General features: G+C 44.4%; 1 pseudogene; it reads left to right on the top strand.

Moving 5' to 3' along the window:
- Window positions 1-19,219, top strand: part of LOC115115626 (cationic amino acid transporter 2-like) — a 55,067-nt pseudogene that overhangs the window by 21,020 nt on the left and 14,828 nt on the right.

Here is a 19,219-nt window from a genome sequence, read left to right as displayed (position 1 = left end):
ATATGTCCTGTATTGTGACCTCTCCAGGAACCTAACCTCTACAGTCAACGTGACCAGTATGTATGTCCTGTATTGTGACCTCTCCAGGAACCTAACCTCTACAGTCAACGTGACCAGTATATATGTCCTGTATTGTGACCTCTACAGGAACCTAACCTCTACAGTCAACGTGACCAGTATATATGTCCTGTATTGTGACCTCTCCAGGAACCTAACCTCTACAGTCAACGTGACCAGTATATATGTCCTTTATTGTGACCTCTCCAGGAACCTAACCTCTACAGTCAACGTGACCAGTATGTATGTCCTGTATTGTGACCTCTCCAGGAACCTAACCTCTACAGTCAACGTGACCAGTATGTATGGGGCTGGAGGGTTCTTCCCGTACGGTTTCGACGGGACAATCTCTGGAGCCGCTACCTGTTTCTACGCCTTCGTAGGCTTCGACTGCATCGCCACAACAAGTAAGCTTTGATCTTTGAACATGCACAGAGACACTAACCTATATACATCAGAAACATTAATAAAGCCAGGCGCTTCTCCAAGCTTTGTCCATACAGTATCTTTGGTAATGTCTACTCTACTCAGAATACTTTTTTGGGGTGGATGTTTAGGCATATTGTAACAGTCGATATTCTTCATGATTAAACTTTGCTTGCTTAATTGATCGATATTGGCTGATTGATCGACTTATTGACCATTCTACTGACGTCGCTGATTAGAGGACATTGTCACAGGCTATACAAACATCGCTGATTCACAAATATTATCAACCATTATCAGATGCAGCCTAACAGATCGTAATATCAATCAACCCCAATCGACTTATGGACTGATTGATTGACAGCGCTTCATTCATTCATTCATTCATTCATTGTCTCTCTCCAGGTGAGGAGGTGAAGAACCCTCAGAAGTCCATCCCGCTGGGCATCGTGGCGTCTCTCCTCATTTGTTTCCTGGCCTACTTCGCCGTGTCGGCAGCCCTCACTCTGATGATGCCCTACTACATGCTGAATGTTAACAGCCCGCTGCCCGTGGCCTTCATGTACATCGGCTGGGGGCCTGCCAAGTATGTGGTGGCTGTCGGCTCGCTCTGCGCCCTCTCCACCAGGTAGGTAGGAAAACATGTGAAGTCCCTGGTCAGGCATCATTTCAGTTAGTCTGTCTGTCTGTCTGTCTGTCTGTCTGTCTGTCTGTCTGTCTGTCTGTCTGTCTGTCTGTCTGTCTGTCTGTCTGTCTGTCTGTCTGTCTGTCTGTCTGTCTGTCTGTCTGTCTGTCTGTCTGGTCTGTCTGTCTGTCTGTCTGTCTGTCTGTCTGTCTGTCTGTCTGTCTCCATTCTAAAACGAGATAAACCATAGTTACCAGGTTGCAAATGATTTGTAAATCTAGCCCCGTGTTCTGTTGTTATAGCTGTTTTGCTGAGATTGTAACGGGGTCCTGTGCTGAGTCTGCATGCCAAATGGCACCCTTATCTCTTTATAGTGCACTACCCTATTGGCCCTGGTCAAAGGTAGTGCACTATATAGGGAATAGGGTGCCATTTGGGGCATAAACCTGAGACTGTAACATGTCTGATTGCTCTCTGTGTCTGTCTGTCTCCTGTACAGTCTGTTGGGTTCCATGTTCCCTATGCCCCGCGTACTGTTTGCTATGGCCAGAGACGGCCTCCTCTTCAAGCCCCTCAGTAAGGTCAGCGCCAGACAAAGTCCTGTCATCGCTACCCTCTCCTCCGGGGTCGTAGCAGGTAACACCCCATCCCTCTCTATCTCTCTCTCTACCTTCTCCTCCGGGGTCGTAGCAGGTAACACCCCATCCCTCTCTATCTCTCTCTCTACCCTCTCCTCCGGGGTCATAGCAGGTAACACCCCATCCCTCTCTATCTCTCTCTCTACCCTCTCCTCCAGGGTCCTAGCAGGTAACACCCCATCCCTCTCTATCTCTCTCTACCCTCTCCTCCGGGGTCATAGCAGGTAACACCCCATCCCTCTCTATCTCTCTCTACCCTCTCCTCCGGGTCATAGCAGGTAACACCCCATCCCTCTCTATCTCTCTCTCTACCTTCTCCTCCGGGGTCGTAGCAGGTAACACCCCATCCCTCTCTATCTCTCTCTACCCTCTCCTCCGGGGTCATAGCAGGTAACACCCCATCCCTCTCTATCTCTCTCTCTACCCTCTCCTCCGGGGTCATAGCAGGTAACACCCCATCCCTCTCTATCTCTCTCTCTACCTTCTCCTCCGGGGTCCTAGCAGGTAACACCCCATCCCTCTCTATCTCTCTCTACCCTCTCCTCCGGGGTCATAGCAGGTAACACCCCATCCCTCTCTATCTCTCTCTCTACCTTCTCCTCCGGGGTCCTAGCAGGTAACACCCCATCTCTCTCTACCTCTCTCTACCCTCTCCTCCGGGGTCATAGCAGGTAACACCCCAACCCTCTCTATCTCTCTCTCTCGTTCTCTTTCTCTCGTAGAGATATGAAGAGTTTGTTGTGTTTGGCTTATGATATATTTTGTGTGATGATTTATCTACGGTAAATACTTGAATGCTTGTTGGTTTTCCTTTCCAGCGATAATGGCCCTGGTGTTTGACCTGAAAGCTTTAGTTGATATGATGTCAATTGGGACACTCTTTGCCTACACACTTGTGGCTATATGCATTCTTATACTTAGGTAAGTATTTCACAAATATCCAAACTTAGATAAACAGCCATCGTCTATTTAGCTAAATAAAAGGTACTAAGTTGACTTTGTAACATCTAGGTACCAAGAGACCCAATCAGAAGACTCAGATCTCCAGATCCTTGAATCAAGCACCAAGTTTGGTTGTCTCAAACCACCATCATTTCCAACATCGGGCACCTCGAAAACAGTCAAAAGTTTGACTGTCTTTTCTGGTAAGCATAACGCTTTGACAAGAAATCTCCAATCAATCTGTCTTTAAAGTTGACAAGTAATATTATTCAAAGATTGTCTACATTTTCAAGGTGTTGTAGTATCTGCAGTGGGACATTATGTAGCCTTCCACCCTTTCTTTCAGACATTCTTCCATCGGCCTCCTCCCTGTTCAGTTGTTCTTCTCTCACCCCCTTCCTCTCTCTCTCTGTTCTGTTGTTCTTCTCTCACCCCTTCCTCTCTCTCTCTGTTCAGTTGTTCTTCTCTCACCCCCTTCCTCTCTCTCTGTTCAGTTGTTCTTCTCTCATCCCCTTCCTCTCTCTCTGATCAGTTGTTCTTCTCTCATCCCCTTCCTCTCTCTCTGTTCAGTTGTTCTTCTCTCACCCCCTTCCTCTCTCTGTTCAGTTGTTCTTCTCTCACCCCCTTCCTCTCTCTCTCTGTTCAGTTGTTCTTCTCTCATCCCCTTCCTCTCTCTCTGATCAGTTGTTCTTCTCTCATCCCCTTCCTCTCTATCTGTTCAGTTGTTCTTCTCTCACCCCTTCCTCTCTCTCTGTTCAGTTGTTCTTCTCTCACACCTTCCTCTCTCTCTCTGTTCAGTTGTTCTTCTCTCATCCCCTTCCTCTCTCTCTCTGTTCAGTTGTTCTTCTCTCATCCCCTTCCTCTCTCTGTTCAGTTGTTCTTCTCTCACTCCCTTCCTCTCTCTCTGTTCAGTTGTTCTTCTCTCACCCCCTTCCTCTCTCCCTGTTCAGTTGTTCTTCTCTCACCCCCTTCCTCTCTCTCTGTTCAGTTGTTCTTCTCTCACACCTTCCTCTCTCTCTCTGTTCAGTTGTTCTTCTCTCATCCCCTTCCTCTCTCTCTCTGTTCAGTTGTTCTTCTCTCATCCCCTTCCTCTCTCTGTTCAGTTGTTCTTCTCTCACTCCCTTCCTCTCTCTCTGTTCAGTTGTTCTTCTCTCACCCCCTTCCTCTCTCCCTGTTCAGTTGTTCTTCTCTCACCCCCTTCCTCTCTCTCTCTGTTCAGTTGTTCTTCTCTCACCCCTTCCGCTCTCTCTGTTCAGTTGTTCTTCTCTCACCCCCTTCCTCTCTCTCTCTGTTCAGTTGTTCTTCTCTCACCCCCTTCCTCTCTCTCTCTGTTCAGTTGTTCTTCTCTCACCCCCTTCCTCTCTCTCTCTGTTCAGTTGTTCTTCTCTCATCCCCTCCCCTCTCTCTCTGTTCAGTTGTTCTTCTCTCACCCCCTTCCTCTCTCTCTGTTCAGTTGTTCTTCTCTCACCCCCTTCCTCTCTCTCTGTTCAGTTGTTCTTCTCTCATCCCCTTCCTCTCTCTCTGTTCAGTTGTTCTTCTCTCACCCCTTCCTCTCTCCCTGTTCAGTTGTTCTTCTCTCACCCCCTTCCTCTCTCGCTGTTCAGTTGTTCTTCTCTCACCCCCTTCCTCTCTCTGTTCAGTTGTTCTTCTCTCACCCCCTTCCTCTCTCTCTCTGTTCAGTTGTTCTTCTCTCATCCCCTTCCTCTCTCTCTGATCAGTTGTTCTTCTCTCATCCCCTTCCTCTCTATCTGTTCAGTTGTTCTTCTCTCACCCCTTCCTCTCTCTCTGTTCAGTTGTTCTTCTCTCACCCCCTTCCTCTCTCTGTTCAGTTGTTCTTCTCTCACCCCCTTCCTCTCTCTCTCTGTTCAGTTGTTCTTCTCTCATCCCCTTCCTCTCTCTCTGATCAGTTGTTCTTCTCTCATCCCCTTCCTCTCTATCTGTTCAGTTGTTCTTCTCTCACCCCTTCCTCTCTCTCTGTTCAGTTGTTCTTCTCTCACCCCCTTCCTCTCTCTCTGTTCAGTTGTTCTTCTCTCACACCTTCCTCTCTCTCTCTGTTCAGTTGTTCTTCTCTCATCCCCTTCCTCTCTCTCTCTGTTCAGTTGTTCTTCTCTCATCCCCTTCCTCTCTCTGTTCAGTTGTTCTTCTCTCACTCCCTTCCTCTCTCTCTGTTCAGTTGTTCTTCTCTCACCCCCTTCCTCTCTCCCTGTTCAGTTGTTCTTCTCTCACCCCCTTCCTCTCTCTCTCTGTTCAGTTGTTCTTCTCTCACCCCCTTCCGCTCTCTCTGTTCAGTTGTTCTTCTCTCACCCCCTTCCTCTCTCTCTCTGTTCAGTTGTTCTTCTCTCACCCCCTTCCTCTCTCTCTCTGTTCAGTTGTTCTTCTCTCACCCCCTTCCTCTCTCTCTCTGTTCAGTTGTTCTTCTCTCATCCCCTCCCTCTCTCTCTGTTCAGTTGTTCTTCTCTCACCCCTTCCTCTCTCTCTGTTCAGTTGTTCTTCTCTCACCCCTTCCTCTCTCTCTGTTCAGTTGTTCTTCTCTCATCCCCTTCCTCTCTCTCTGTTCAGTTGTTCTTCTCTCATCCCCTTCCTCTCTCTCTGATCAGTTGTTCTTCTCTCATCCCCTTCCTCTCTATCTGTTCAGTTGTTCTTCTCTCACCCCTTCCTCTCTCTCTGTTCAGTTGTTCTTCTCTCACCCCTTCCTCTCTCTCTCTGTTCAGTTGTTCTTCTCTCATCCCCTTCCTCTCTCTCTCTGTTCAGTTGTTCTTCTCTCATCCCCTTCCTCCTCTCTCTCTGTTCAGTTGTTCTTCTCTCACTCCCTTCCTCTCTCTCTGTTCAGTTGTTCTTCTCTCACCCCCTTCCTCTCTCCCTGTTCAGTTGTTCTTCTCTCACCCCCTTCCTCTCTCTCTCTGTTCAGTTGTTCTTCTCTCACCCCCTTCCGCTCTCTCTGTTCAGTTGTTCTTCTCTCACCCCCTTCCTCTCTCTCTGTTCAGTTGTTCTTCTCTCACCCCTTCCTCTCTCTCTGTTCAGTTGTTCTTCTCTCACCCCTTCCTCTCTCTCTCTGTTCAGTTGTTCTTCTCTCATCCCCTCCCCTCTCTCTCTGTTCAGTTGTTCTTCTCTCACCCCTTCCTCTCTCTCTGTTCAGTTGTTCTTCTCTCACCCCCTTCCTCTCTCTCTGTTCAGTTGTTCTTCTCTCATCCCCTTCCTCTCTCTCTGTTCAGTTGTTCTTCTCTCACCCCTTCCTCTCTCCCTGTTCAGTTGTTCTTCTCTCACCCCCTTCCTCTCTCGCTGTTCAGTTGTTCTTCTCTCACCCCCTTCCTCTCTCTCTGTTCAGTTGTTCTTCTCTCATCCCCTTCCTCTCTCTCTGTTCAGTTGTTCTTCTCTCATCCCCTTCCTCTCTCTCTGTTCAGTTGTTCTTCTCTCACCCCCTTCCTCTCTCTCTGTTCAGTTGTTCTTCTCTCATCCCCTTCCTCTCTCTCTGTTCAGTTGTTCTTCTCTCACCCCTTCCTCTCTCTCTGTTCAGTTGTTCTTCTCTCACCCCTTCCTCACTCTCTCTCTCTCTCTCTCTCTCTCTCACCCCCTTCCTCTCTCTCTCTCTCTCTCTCTCTCTCTCTCTCTCTCTCTCTCTCTCTCTCTCTCTTCAGTGGTGTGTGTATGCGGTCTGTGCGTCCTGCTGACCCAAGCGATAGACGCTATACAGCGGCAGGAGATCTGGAGCATGGTGTGTGTGTCCATCGTAGCCTTCATCCTCCTGGTCCTCGTCATCGTCATCTGGAGGCATCCACAGAACCAAGCCAAGGCTGCTTTCATGGTGAGAAGCACTGTCGGAAGATGGACACCTGCATATAAAGAACGTTAATCACAGGCTGTCCAAACATCGCTGATTAGAGGACATTATCACAGGCTATACAAACATCGCTGATTAGAGGACATTATCACAGGCTGTCCAAACATCACTGATTAGAGGACATTATCACAGGCTGTCCAAACATCACTGATTAGAGGACATTATCACAGGCTGTCCAAACATCGCTGATTATAGGACATTATCACAGGCTGTCCAAACATCGCTGATTAGAGGACATTATCACAGGCTGTTCAAACATTATCACAGGCTATTCAAACATTATCACAGGCTATTCAAACATTATCACAGGCTATTCAAACATTATCACAGGCTGTTCAAACATTATCTCAGGCTGTCCAAACATCGCTGATTATAGGACATTATCACAGGCTGTCCAAACATCGCTGATTATAGGACATTATCACAGGCTGTCCAAACATCGCTGATTAGAGGACATTATCACAGGCTGTCCAAACATCGCTGATTAGAGGACATTATCACAGGCTGTTCAAACATTATCACAGGCTATTCAAACATTATCACAGGCCATTCAAACATTATCACAGGCTGTTCAAACATTATCTCAGGCTGTCCAAACATCGCTGATTATAGGACATTATCACAGGCTGTCCAAACATCGCTGATTAGAGGACATTATCACAGGCTGTCCAAACATCGCTGATTATAGGACATTATCACAGGCTGTCCAAACATCGCTGATTAGAGGACATTATCACAGGCTGTCCAAACATCGCTGATTAGAGGACATTATCTCAGGCTGTCCAAACATCGCTGATTAGAGGACATTATCACAGGCTGTCCAAACATCACTGATTAGAGGACATTATCACAGGCTGTCCAAACATCGCTGATTAGAGGACATTATCACAGGCTGTCCAAACATCGCTGATTAGAGGACATTATCACAGGCTGTCCAAACATCGCTGATTAGAGGACATTATCACAGGCTGTCCAAACATCGCTGATTAGAGGACATTATCACAGGCTGTCCAAACATCACTGATTAGAGGACATTATCACAGGCTGTCCAAACATCGCTGATTAGAGGACATTATCACAGGCTGTCCAAACATCACTGATTAGAGGACATTATCACAGGCTGTCCAAACATCACTGATTAGAGGACATTATCACAGGCTGTCCAAACATCGCTGATTAGAGGACATTATCACAGGCTGTCCAAACATCGCTGATTAGAGGACATTATCACAGGCTGTCCAAACATCACTGATTAGAGGACATTATCACAGGCTGTCCAAACATCGCTGATTAGAGGACATTATCACAGGCTGTCCAAACATCGCTGATTATAGGACATTATCACAGGCTGTCCAAACATCACTGATTAGAGGACATTATCACAGGCTGTCCAAACATCGCTGATTAGAGGACATTATCACAGGCTATTCAAACATTATCACAGGCTGTTCAAACATTATCACAGGCCATTCAAACATTATCACAGGCTGTTCAAACATTATCTCAGGCTGTCCAAACATCGCTGATTATAGGACATTATCACAGGCTGTCCAAACATCGCTGATTAGAGGACATTATCACAGGCTGTCCAAACATCGCTGATTAGAGGACATTATCACAGGCTGTTCAAACATTATCACAGGCTATTCAAACATTATCACAGGCTGTTCAAACATTATCACAGGCCATTCAAACATTATCACAGGCTGTTCAAACATTATCTCAGGCTGTCCAAACATCGCTGATTATAGGACATTATCACAGGCTGTCCAAACATCGCTGATTAGAGGACATTATCACAGGCTGTCCAAACATCGCTGATTAGAGGACATTATCACAGGCTGTCCAAACATCACTGATTAGAGGACATTATCACAGGCTGTCCAAACATCACTGATTAGAGGACATTATCACAGGCTGTCCAAACATCGCTGATTAGAGGACATTATCACAGGCTGTCCAAACATCGCTGATTAGAGGACATTATCACAGGCTGTCCAAACATCGCTGATTAGAGGACATTATCACAGGCTGTCCAAACATCGCTGATTAGAGGACATTATCACAGGCTGTCCAAACATCGCTGATTAGAGGACATTATCACAGGCTGTCCAAACATCGCTGATTAGAGGACATTATCACAGGCTGTCCAAACATCGCTGATTAGAGGACATTATCACAGGCTGTCCAAACATCACTGATTAGAGGACATTATCACAGGCTGTCCAAACATCACTGATTAGAGGACATTATCACAGGCTGTCCAAACATCACTGATTAGAGGACATTATCACAGGCTGTCCAAACATCGCTGATTAGAGGACATTATCACAGGCTGTCCAAACATCACTGATTAGAGGACATTATCACAGGCTGTCCAAACATCGCTGATTAGAGGACATTATCACAGGCTGTCCAAACATCGCTGATTATAGGACATTATCACAGGCTGTCCAAACATCACTGATTAGAGGACATTATCACAGGCTGTCCAAACATCGCTGATTAGAGGACATTATCACAGGCTATTCAAACATTATCACAGGCTGTTCAAACATTATCACAGGCCATTCAAACATTATCACAGGCTGTTCAAACATTATCTCAGGCTGTCCAAACATCGCTGATTATAGGACATTATCACAGGCTGTCCAAACATCGCTGATTATAGGACATTATCACAGGCTGTCCAAACATCGCTGATTAGAGGACATTATCACAGGCTGTCCAAACATCGCTGATTAGAGGACATTATCACAGGCTGTTCAAACATTATCACAGGCTATTCAAACATTATCACAGGCTGTTCAAACATTATCACAGGCCATTCAAACATTATCACAGGCTGTTCAAACATTATCTCAGGCTGTCCAAACATCGCTGATTATAGGACATTATCACAGGCTGTCCAAACATCGCTGATTAGAGGACATTATCACAGGCTGTCCAAACATCGCTGATTAGAGGACATTATCACAGGCTGTCCAAACATCGCTGATTAGAGGACATTATCACAGGCTGTCCAAACATCGCTGATTAGAGGACCTTATCACAGGCTGTCCAAACATCGCTGATTAGAGGACATTATCACAGGCTGTCCAAACATCGCTGATTATAGGACATTATCACAGGCTGTCCAAACATCGCTGATTAGAGGACATTATCACAGGCTGTTCAAACATTATCACAGGCTGTTCAAACATTATCTCAGGCTGTCCAAACATCGCTGATTATAGGACATTATCACAGGCTGTCCAAACATCGCTGATTAGAGGACATTATCACAGGCTGTCCAAACATTGCTGATTATAGGACATTATCACAGGCTGTCCAAACATCGCTGATTAGAGGACATTATCACAGGCTGTCCAAACATCGCTGATTAGAGGACATTATCACAGGCTGTCCAAACATCGCTGATTAGAGGACATTATCACAGGCTGTCCAAACATCGCTGATTAGAGGACATTATCTCAGGCTGTCCAAACATCGCTGATTAGAGGACATTATCACAGGCTGTTCAAACATTATCACAGGCTATTCAAACATTATCACAGGCTGTTCAAACATTATCACAGGCCATTCAAACATTATCACAGGCTGTTCAAACATTATCTCAGGCTGTCCAAACATCGCTGATTATAGGACATTATCACAGGCTGTCCAAACATCGCTGATTATAGGACATTATCACAGGCTGTCCAAACATCACTGATTAGAGGACATTATCACAGGCTGTCCAAACATCGCTGATTAGAGGACATTATCACAGGCTGTCCAAACATCGCTGATTAGAGGACATTATCTCAGGCTGTCCAAACATCGCTGATTAGAGGACATTATCACAGGCTGTCCAAACATCGCTGATTAGAGGACATTATCACAGGCTGTTCACACATCACTGATTAGAGGACATTATCACAGGCTGTCCAAACATCACTGATTAGAGGACATTATCACAGGCTGTCCAAACATCGCTGATTAGAGGACATTATCACAGGCTGTCCAAACATCGCTGATTAAAGGACATTATCACAGGCTGTCCAAACATCGCTGATTATAGGACATTATCACAGGCTGTCCAAACATCGCTGATTAGAGGACATTATCACAGGCTGTCCAAACATCGCTGATTAGAGGACATTATCACAGGCTGTCCAAACATCGCTGATTATAGGACATTATCACAGGCTGTCCAAACATCACTGATTAGAGGACATTATCACAGGCTGTCCAAACATCACTGATTAGAGGACATTATCACAGGCTGTCCAAACATCACTGATTAGAGGACATTATCACAGGCTGTCCAAACATCACTGATTAGAGGACATTATCACAGGCTGTCCAAACATCGCTGATTAGAGGACATTATCACAGGCTGTCCAAACATCGCTGATTAGAGGACATTATCACAGGCTGTCCAAACATCGCTGATTAGAGGACATTATCACAGGCTGTTCACACATCACTGATTAGAGGACATTATCACAGGCTGTCCAAACATCGCTGATTAGAGGACATTATCACAGGCTGTCCAAACATCGCTGATTAGAGGACATTATCACAGGCTGTCCAAACATCGCTGATTAAAGGACATTATCACAGGCTGTCCAAACATCGCTGATTAGAGGACATTATCACAGGCTGTCCAAACATCGCTGATTATAGGACATTATCACAGGCTGTCCAAACATCGCTGATTAGAGGACATTATCACAGGCTGTCCAAACATCGCTGATTATAGGACATTATCACAGGCTGTCCAAACATCGCTGATTAGAGGACATTATCACAGGCTGTCCAAACATCGCTGATTAGAGGACATTATCACAGGCTGTCCAAACATCGCTGATTATAGGACATTATCACAGGCTGTCCAAACATCGCTGATTAGAGGACATTATCACAGGCTATTCAAACATTGCTGATTAGAGGACATTATCACAGGCTATTCAAACATCGCTGATTAGAGGACATTATCACAGGCTGTCCAAACATCGCTGATTATAGGACATTATCACAGGCTATTCAAACATCACTGATTATAGGACATTATCACAGGCTGTTCAAACATCGCTGATTATAGGACATTATCACAGGCTGTTCAAACATTGCTGATTATAGGACATTATCACAGGCTATTCAAACATTGCTGATTATAGGACATTATCACAGGCTGTCCAAACATCGCTGATTATAGGACATTATCACAGGCTATTCAAACATCACTGATTATAGGACATTATCACAGGCTGTTCAAACATCGCTGATTATAGGACATTATCACAGGCTGTCCAAACATCGCTGATTAGATTATCAAACAGGCTGGCTGTCAAACATCACTGATTAGAGGACATTATCACAGGCTGTTCAAACATTATCACAGGCCATTCAAACATTATCACAGGACATTATCACAGGCTGTCAAACATTATCTCAGGCTGTCCAAACATCGCTGATTATAGGACATTATCACAGGCTGTCCAAACATCGCACAGGCTATGATTACAGGCTGTCCAAACATCGCTGATTAGAGGACATTATCACAGGCTGTCCAAACATCGCTGATTATAGGACATTATCACAGGCTGTCCAAACATCGCTGATTATAGGACATTATCACAGGCTGTCCAAACATCACTGATTAGAGGACATTATCACAGGCTGTCCAAACATCGCTGATTAGAGGACATTATCACAGGCTGTCCAAACATCGCTGATTAGAGGACATTATCACAGGCTGTCCAAACATCGCTGATTATAGGACATTATCACAGGCTGTCCAAACATCACTGATTAGAGGACATTATCACAGGCTATTCAAACATTATCACAGGCTGTTCAAACATTATCACAGGCCATTCAAACATTATCACAGGCTGTTCAAACATTATCTCAGGCTGTCCAAACATCGCTGATTATAGGACATTATCACAGGCTGTCCAAACATCGCTGATTAGAGGACATTATCACAGGCTGTCCAAACATCGCTGATTAGAGGACATTATCACAGGCTGTTCAAACATTATCACAGGCTATTCAAACATTATCACAGGCTGTTCAAACATTATCACAGGCCATTCAAACATTATCACAGGCTGTTCAAACATTATCTCAGGCTGTCCAAACATCGCTGATTATAGGACATTATCACAGGCTGTCCAAACATCGCTGATTAGAGGACATTATCACAGGCTGTCCAAACATCGCTGATTATAGGACATTATCACAGGCTGTCCAAACATCGCTGATTATAGGACATTATCACAGGCTGTCCAAACATCACTGATTAGAGGACATTATCACAGGCTGTCCAAACATCGCTGATTAGAGGACATTATCACAGGCTGTCCAAACATCGCTGATTAGAGGACATTATCTCAGGCTGTCCAAACATCGCTGATTAGAGGACATTATCACAGGCTGTCCAAACATCACTGATTAGAGGACATTATCACAGGCTGTCCAAACATCGCTGATTAGAGGACATTATCACAGGCTGTCCAAACATCGCTGATTAGAGGACATTATCACAGGCTGTCCAAACATCGCTGATTAGAGGACATTATCACAGGCTGTCCAAACATCGCTGATTAGAGGACATTATCACAGGCTGTCCAAACATCACTGATTAGAGGACATTATCACAGGCTGTCCAAACATCGCTGATTAGAGGACATTATCACAGGCTGTCCAAACATCGCTGATTAGAGGACATTATCACAGGCTGTCCAAACATCGCTGATTAGAGGACATTATCACAGGCTGTCCAAACATCGCTGATTAGAGGACATTATCACAGGCTGTCCAAACATCGCTGATTAGAGGACATTATCACAGGCTGTTCAAACATTATCACAGGCTGTTCAAACATTATCTCAGGCTGTCCAAACATCGCTGATTATAGGACATTATCACAGGCTGTCCAAACATCGCTGATTAGAGGACATTATCACAGGCTGTCCAAACATTGCTGATTATAGGACATTATCACAGGCTGTCCAAACATCGCTGATTAGAGGACATTATCACAGGCTGTCCAAACATCGCTGATTAGAGGACATTATCACAGGCTGTCCAAACATCGCTGATTAGAGGACATTATCACAGGCTGTCCAAACATCGCTGATTAGAGGACATTATCACAGGCTGTCCAAACATCGCTGATTAGAGGACATTATCACAGGCTGTTCAAACATTATCACAGGCTATTCAAACATTATCACAGGCTGTTCAAACATTATCACAGGCCATTCAAACATTATCACAGGCTGTTCAAACATTATCTCAGGCTGTCCAAACATCGCTGATTATAGGACATTATCACAGGCTGTCCAAACATTATCACAGGCTGATTATAGGACATTATCACAGGCTGTCCAAACATCACTGATTAGAGGACATTATCACAGGCTGTCCAAACATCGCTGATTAGAGGACATTATCACAGGCTGTCCAAACATCGCTGATTAGAGGACATTATCACAGGCTGTCCAAACATCGCTGATTAGAGGACATTATCACAGGCTGTCCAAACATCGCTGATTAGAGGACATTATCACAGGCTGTCCAAACATCACTGATTAGAGGACATTATCACAGGCTGTCCAAACATCACTGATTAGAGGACATTATCACAGGCTGTCCAAACATCGCTGATTAGAGGACATTATCACAGGCTGTCCAAACATCGCTGATTAAAGGACATTATCACAGGCTGTCCAAACATCGCTGATTATAGGACATTATCACAGGCTGTCCAAACATCGCTGATTAGAGGACATTATCACAGGCTGTCCAAACATCGCTGATTAGAGGACATTATCACAGGCTGTCCAAACATCGCTGATTATAGGACATTATCACAGGCTGTCCAAACATCACTGATTAGAGGACATTATCACAGGCTGTCCAAACATCACTGATTAGAGGACATTATCACAGGCTGTCCAAACATCACTGATTAGAGGACATTATCACAGGCTGTCCAAACATCACTGATTAGAGGACATTATCACAGGCTGTCCAAACATCGCTGATTAGAGGACATTATCACAGGCTGTCCAAACATCGCTGATTAGAGGACATTATCACAGGCTGTCCAAACATCGCTGATTAGAGGACATTATCACAGGCTGTTCACACATCACTGATTAGAGGACATTATCACAGGCTGTCCAAACATCGCTGATTAGAGGACATTATCACAGGCTGTCCAAACATTGCTGATTAGAGGACATTATCACAGGCTGTCCAAACATCGCTGATTAAAGGACATTATCACAGGCTGTCCAAACATCGCTGATTAGAGGACATTATCACAGGCTGTCCAAACATCGCTGATTATAGGACATTATCACAGGCTGTCCAAACATTATCACAGGCTGATTAGAGGACATTATCACAGGCTGTCCAAACATCGCTGATTATAGGACATTATCACAGGCTGTCCAAACATCGCTGATTAGAGGACATTATCACAGGCTGTCCAAACATCGCTGATTAGAGGACATTATCACAGGCTGTCCAAACATCGCTGATTATAGGACATTATCACAGGCTGTCCAAACATCGCTGATTAGAGGACATTATCACAGGCTGTCCAAACATCGCTGATTAGAGGACATTATCACAGACTGTTCAAACATTATCACAGGCTATTCAAACATTATCACAGGCTGTTCAAACATTATCACAGGCCATTCAAACATTATCACAGGCTGTTCAAACATTATCTCAGGCTGTCCAAACATCGCTGATTATAGGACATTATCACAGGCTGTCCAAACATCGCTGATTAGAGGACATTATCACAGGCTGTCCAAACATCACTGATTAGAGGACATTATCACAGGCTGTCCAAACATCGCTGATTATAGGACATTATCACAGGCTGTCCAAACATCGCTGATTAGAGGACATTATCACAGGCTGTCCAAACATCGCTGATTATAGGACATTATCACAGGCTGTCCAAACATCGCTGATTAGAGGACATTATCACAGGCTGTCCAAACATCACTGATTAGAGGACATTATCACAGGCTGTCCAAACATCGCTGATTAGAGGACATTATCACAGGCTGTCCAAACATCGCTGATTAGAGGACATTATCACAGGCTGTCCAAACATAGCTGATTAGAGGACATTATCACAGGCTGTCCAAACATCGCTGATTAAAGGACATTATCACAGGCTGTCCAAACATCGCTGATTAGAGGACATTATCACAGGCTGTCCAAACATCGCTGATTATAAGACATTATCACAGGCTGTCCAAACATCGCTGATTATAGGACATTATCACAGGCTGTCCAAACATCACTGATTAGAGGACATTATCACAGGCTGTTCACACATCACTGATTAGAGGACATTATCACAGGCTGTCCAAACATCGCTGATTAGAGGACATTATCACAGGCTGTCCAAACATCGCTGATTAGAGGACATTATCACAGGCTGTCCAAACATCGCTGATTAGAGGACATTATCACAGGCTGTCCAAACATCGCGGATTAGAGTTCATTATCACAGGCTGTCCAAACATCGCTGATTAGAGGACATTATCACAGGCTATTCAAACATTGCTGATTAGAGGACATTATCACAGGCTATTCAAACATCGCTGATTAGAGGACATTATCACAGGCTGTCCAAACATCATTATCACAGCTGATTATAGGACATTATCACAGGCTGTTCAAACATCACTGATTAGAGGACATTATCACAGGCTGTTCAAACATCACAGATTATAGGACATTATCACAGGCTGTTCAAACATGGCTGATTATAGGACATTATCAAACTATTCAAACATTGCTGATTATAGGACATTATCACAGGCTGTCCAAACATCACTGATTAGAGGACATTATCACAGGCTGTCCAAACATCGCTGATTATAGGACATTATCACAGGCTGTCCAAACATCGCTGATTAGAGGACATTATCACAGGCTATCCAAACATCGCTGATTAGGCTGTCCAAACATCACTGATTAGAGGACATTATCACAGGCTGTTCAAACATCGCTGATTATAGGACATTATCACAGGCTGTCCAAACATCGCTGATTATAGGACATTATCACAGGCTGTCCAAACATCGCTGATTAGAGGACATTATCACAGGCTATTCAAACATTATCACAGGCCATTCAAACATTATCACAGGCTGTTCAAACATTATCTCAGGCTGTCCAAACATCGCTGATTATAGGACATTATCACAGGCTGTCCAAACATCGCTGATTAGAGGACATTATCACAGGCTGTCCAAACATCGCTGATTATAGGACATTATCACAGGCTGTCCAAACATCGCTGATTATAGGACATTATCACAGGCTGTCCAAACATCACTGATTAGAGGACATTATCACAGGCTGTCCAAACATCGCTGATTATAGGACATTATCACAGGCTGTCCACATTATCACAGGCTGTCCAAACATCGCTGATTAGAGGACATTATCACAGGCTGTCCAAACATCGCTGATTAGAGGACATTATCACAGGCTGTCCAAACATCGCTGATTATAGGACATTATCACAGGCTGTCCAAACATCGCTGATTATAGGACATTATCACAGGCTGTCCAAACATCGCTGATTAGAGGACATTATCACAGGCTGTTCAAACATTATCACAGGCTATTCAAACATTATCACAGGCCATTCAAACATTATCACAGGCTGTTCAAACATTATCTCAGGCTGTCCAAACATCGCTGATTATAGGACATTATCACAGGCTGTCCAAACATCGCTGATTAGAGGACATTATCACAGGCTGTCCAAACATCGCTGATTATAGGACATTATCACAGGCTGTCCAAACATCGCTGATTATAGGACATTATCACAGGCTGTCCAAACATCACTGATTAGAGGACATTATCACAGGCTGTCCAAACATCGCTGATTAGAGGACATTATCACAGGCTGTCCAAACATCGCTGATTAGAGGACATTATCACAGGCTGTCCAAACATCGCTGATTAGAGGACATTATCACAGGCTGTCCAAACATCACTGATTAGAGGACATTATCACAGGCTGTCCAAACATCGCTGATTAGAGGACATTATCACAGGCTGTCCAAACATCGCTGATTAGAGGACATTATCACAGGCTGTCCAAACATCCATTAAGGACATTACATGTCCAAAAACATCATTAGAGGACATTATCACAGGCTGTCCAAACATTATTAGAGGACATTATCACAGGCTGTCCAAACATCACTGATTAGAGGACATTATCACAGGCTGTCCAAACATCGCTGATTAGAGGACATTATCACAGGCTGTCCAAACATCACTGATTAGAGGACATTATCACAGGCTGTCCAAACATCACTGATTAGAGGACATTATCACAGGCTGTCCAAACATCGCTGATTAGAGGACATTATCACAGGCTGTCCAAACATCACTGATTAGAGGACATTATCACAGGCTGTCCAAACATCGCTGATTAGAGGACATTATCACAGGCTGTCCAAACATCGCTGATTATAGAGGACATTATCACAGGCTGTCCAAACATCACTGATTATAGGACATTATCACAGGCTGTCCAAACATCACTGATTAGAGGACATTATCACAGGCTGTCGCAAACATCAAACATCGCTGATTAGAGGACATTATCACAGGCTATTCAAACATTATCACAGGCTGTTCAAACATTATCACAGGCCATTCAAACATTATCACAGGCTGTTCAAACATTATCTCAGGCTGTCCAAACATTATCGGCTGATTATAGGACATTATCACAGGCTGTCCAAACATCGCTGATTATAGGACATTATCACAGGCTGTCCAAACATCGCTGATTAGAGGACATTATCACAGGCTGTCCAAACATCGCTGATTAGAGGACATTATCACAGGCTGTTCAAACATTATCACAGGCTATTCAAACATTATCACAGGCTGTTCAAACATTATCACAGGCCATTCAAACATTATCACAGGCTGTTCAAACATTATCTCAGGCTGTCCAAACATCGCTGATTATAGGACATTATCACAGGCTGTCCAAACATCGCTGATTAGAGGACATTATCACAGGCTGTCCAAACATCGCTGATTATAGGACATTATCACAGGCTGTCCAAACATCGCTGATTATAGGACATTATCACAGGCTGTCCAAACATCACTGATTAGAGGACATTATCACAGGCTGTCCAAACATCGCTGATTAGAGGACATTATCACAGGCTGTCCAAACATTATCGCTGATTAGAGGACATTATCACAGGCTGTCCAAACATCGCTGATTAGAGGACATTATCACAGGCTGTCCAAACATCACTGATTAGAGGACATTATCACAGGCTGTCCAAACATCGCTGATTAGAGGACATTATCACAGGCTGTCCAAACATCGCTGATTAGAGGACATTATCACAGGCTGTCCAAACATCGCTGATTAGAGGACATTATCACAGGCTGTCCAAACATCGCTGATTAGAGGACATTATCACAGGCTGTCCAAACATCACTGATTAGAGGACATTATCACAGGCTGTCCAAACATCGCTGATTAGAGGACATTATCACAGGCTGTCCAAACATCACTGATTAGAGGACATTATCACAGGCTGTCCAAACATCGCTGATTAGAGGACATTATCACAGGCTGTCCAAACATCGCTGATTATAGGACAT

This window comes from Oncorhynchus nerka, linkage group LG5 (genome assembly GCF_034236695.1).
Source record: "Oncorhynchus nerka isolate Pitt River linkage group LG5, Oner_Uvic_2.0, whole genome shotgun sequence".
NCBI classification, from domain to species: Eukaryota; Metazoa; Chordata; class Actinopteri; order Salmoniformes; family Salmonidae; genus Oncorhynchus; species Oncorhynchus nerka.
This window is presented reverse-complemented; position numbering and strand designations above follow the sequence as displayed.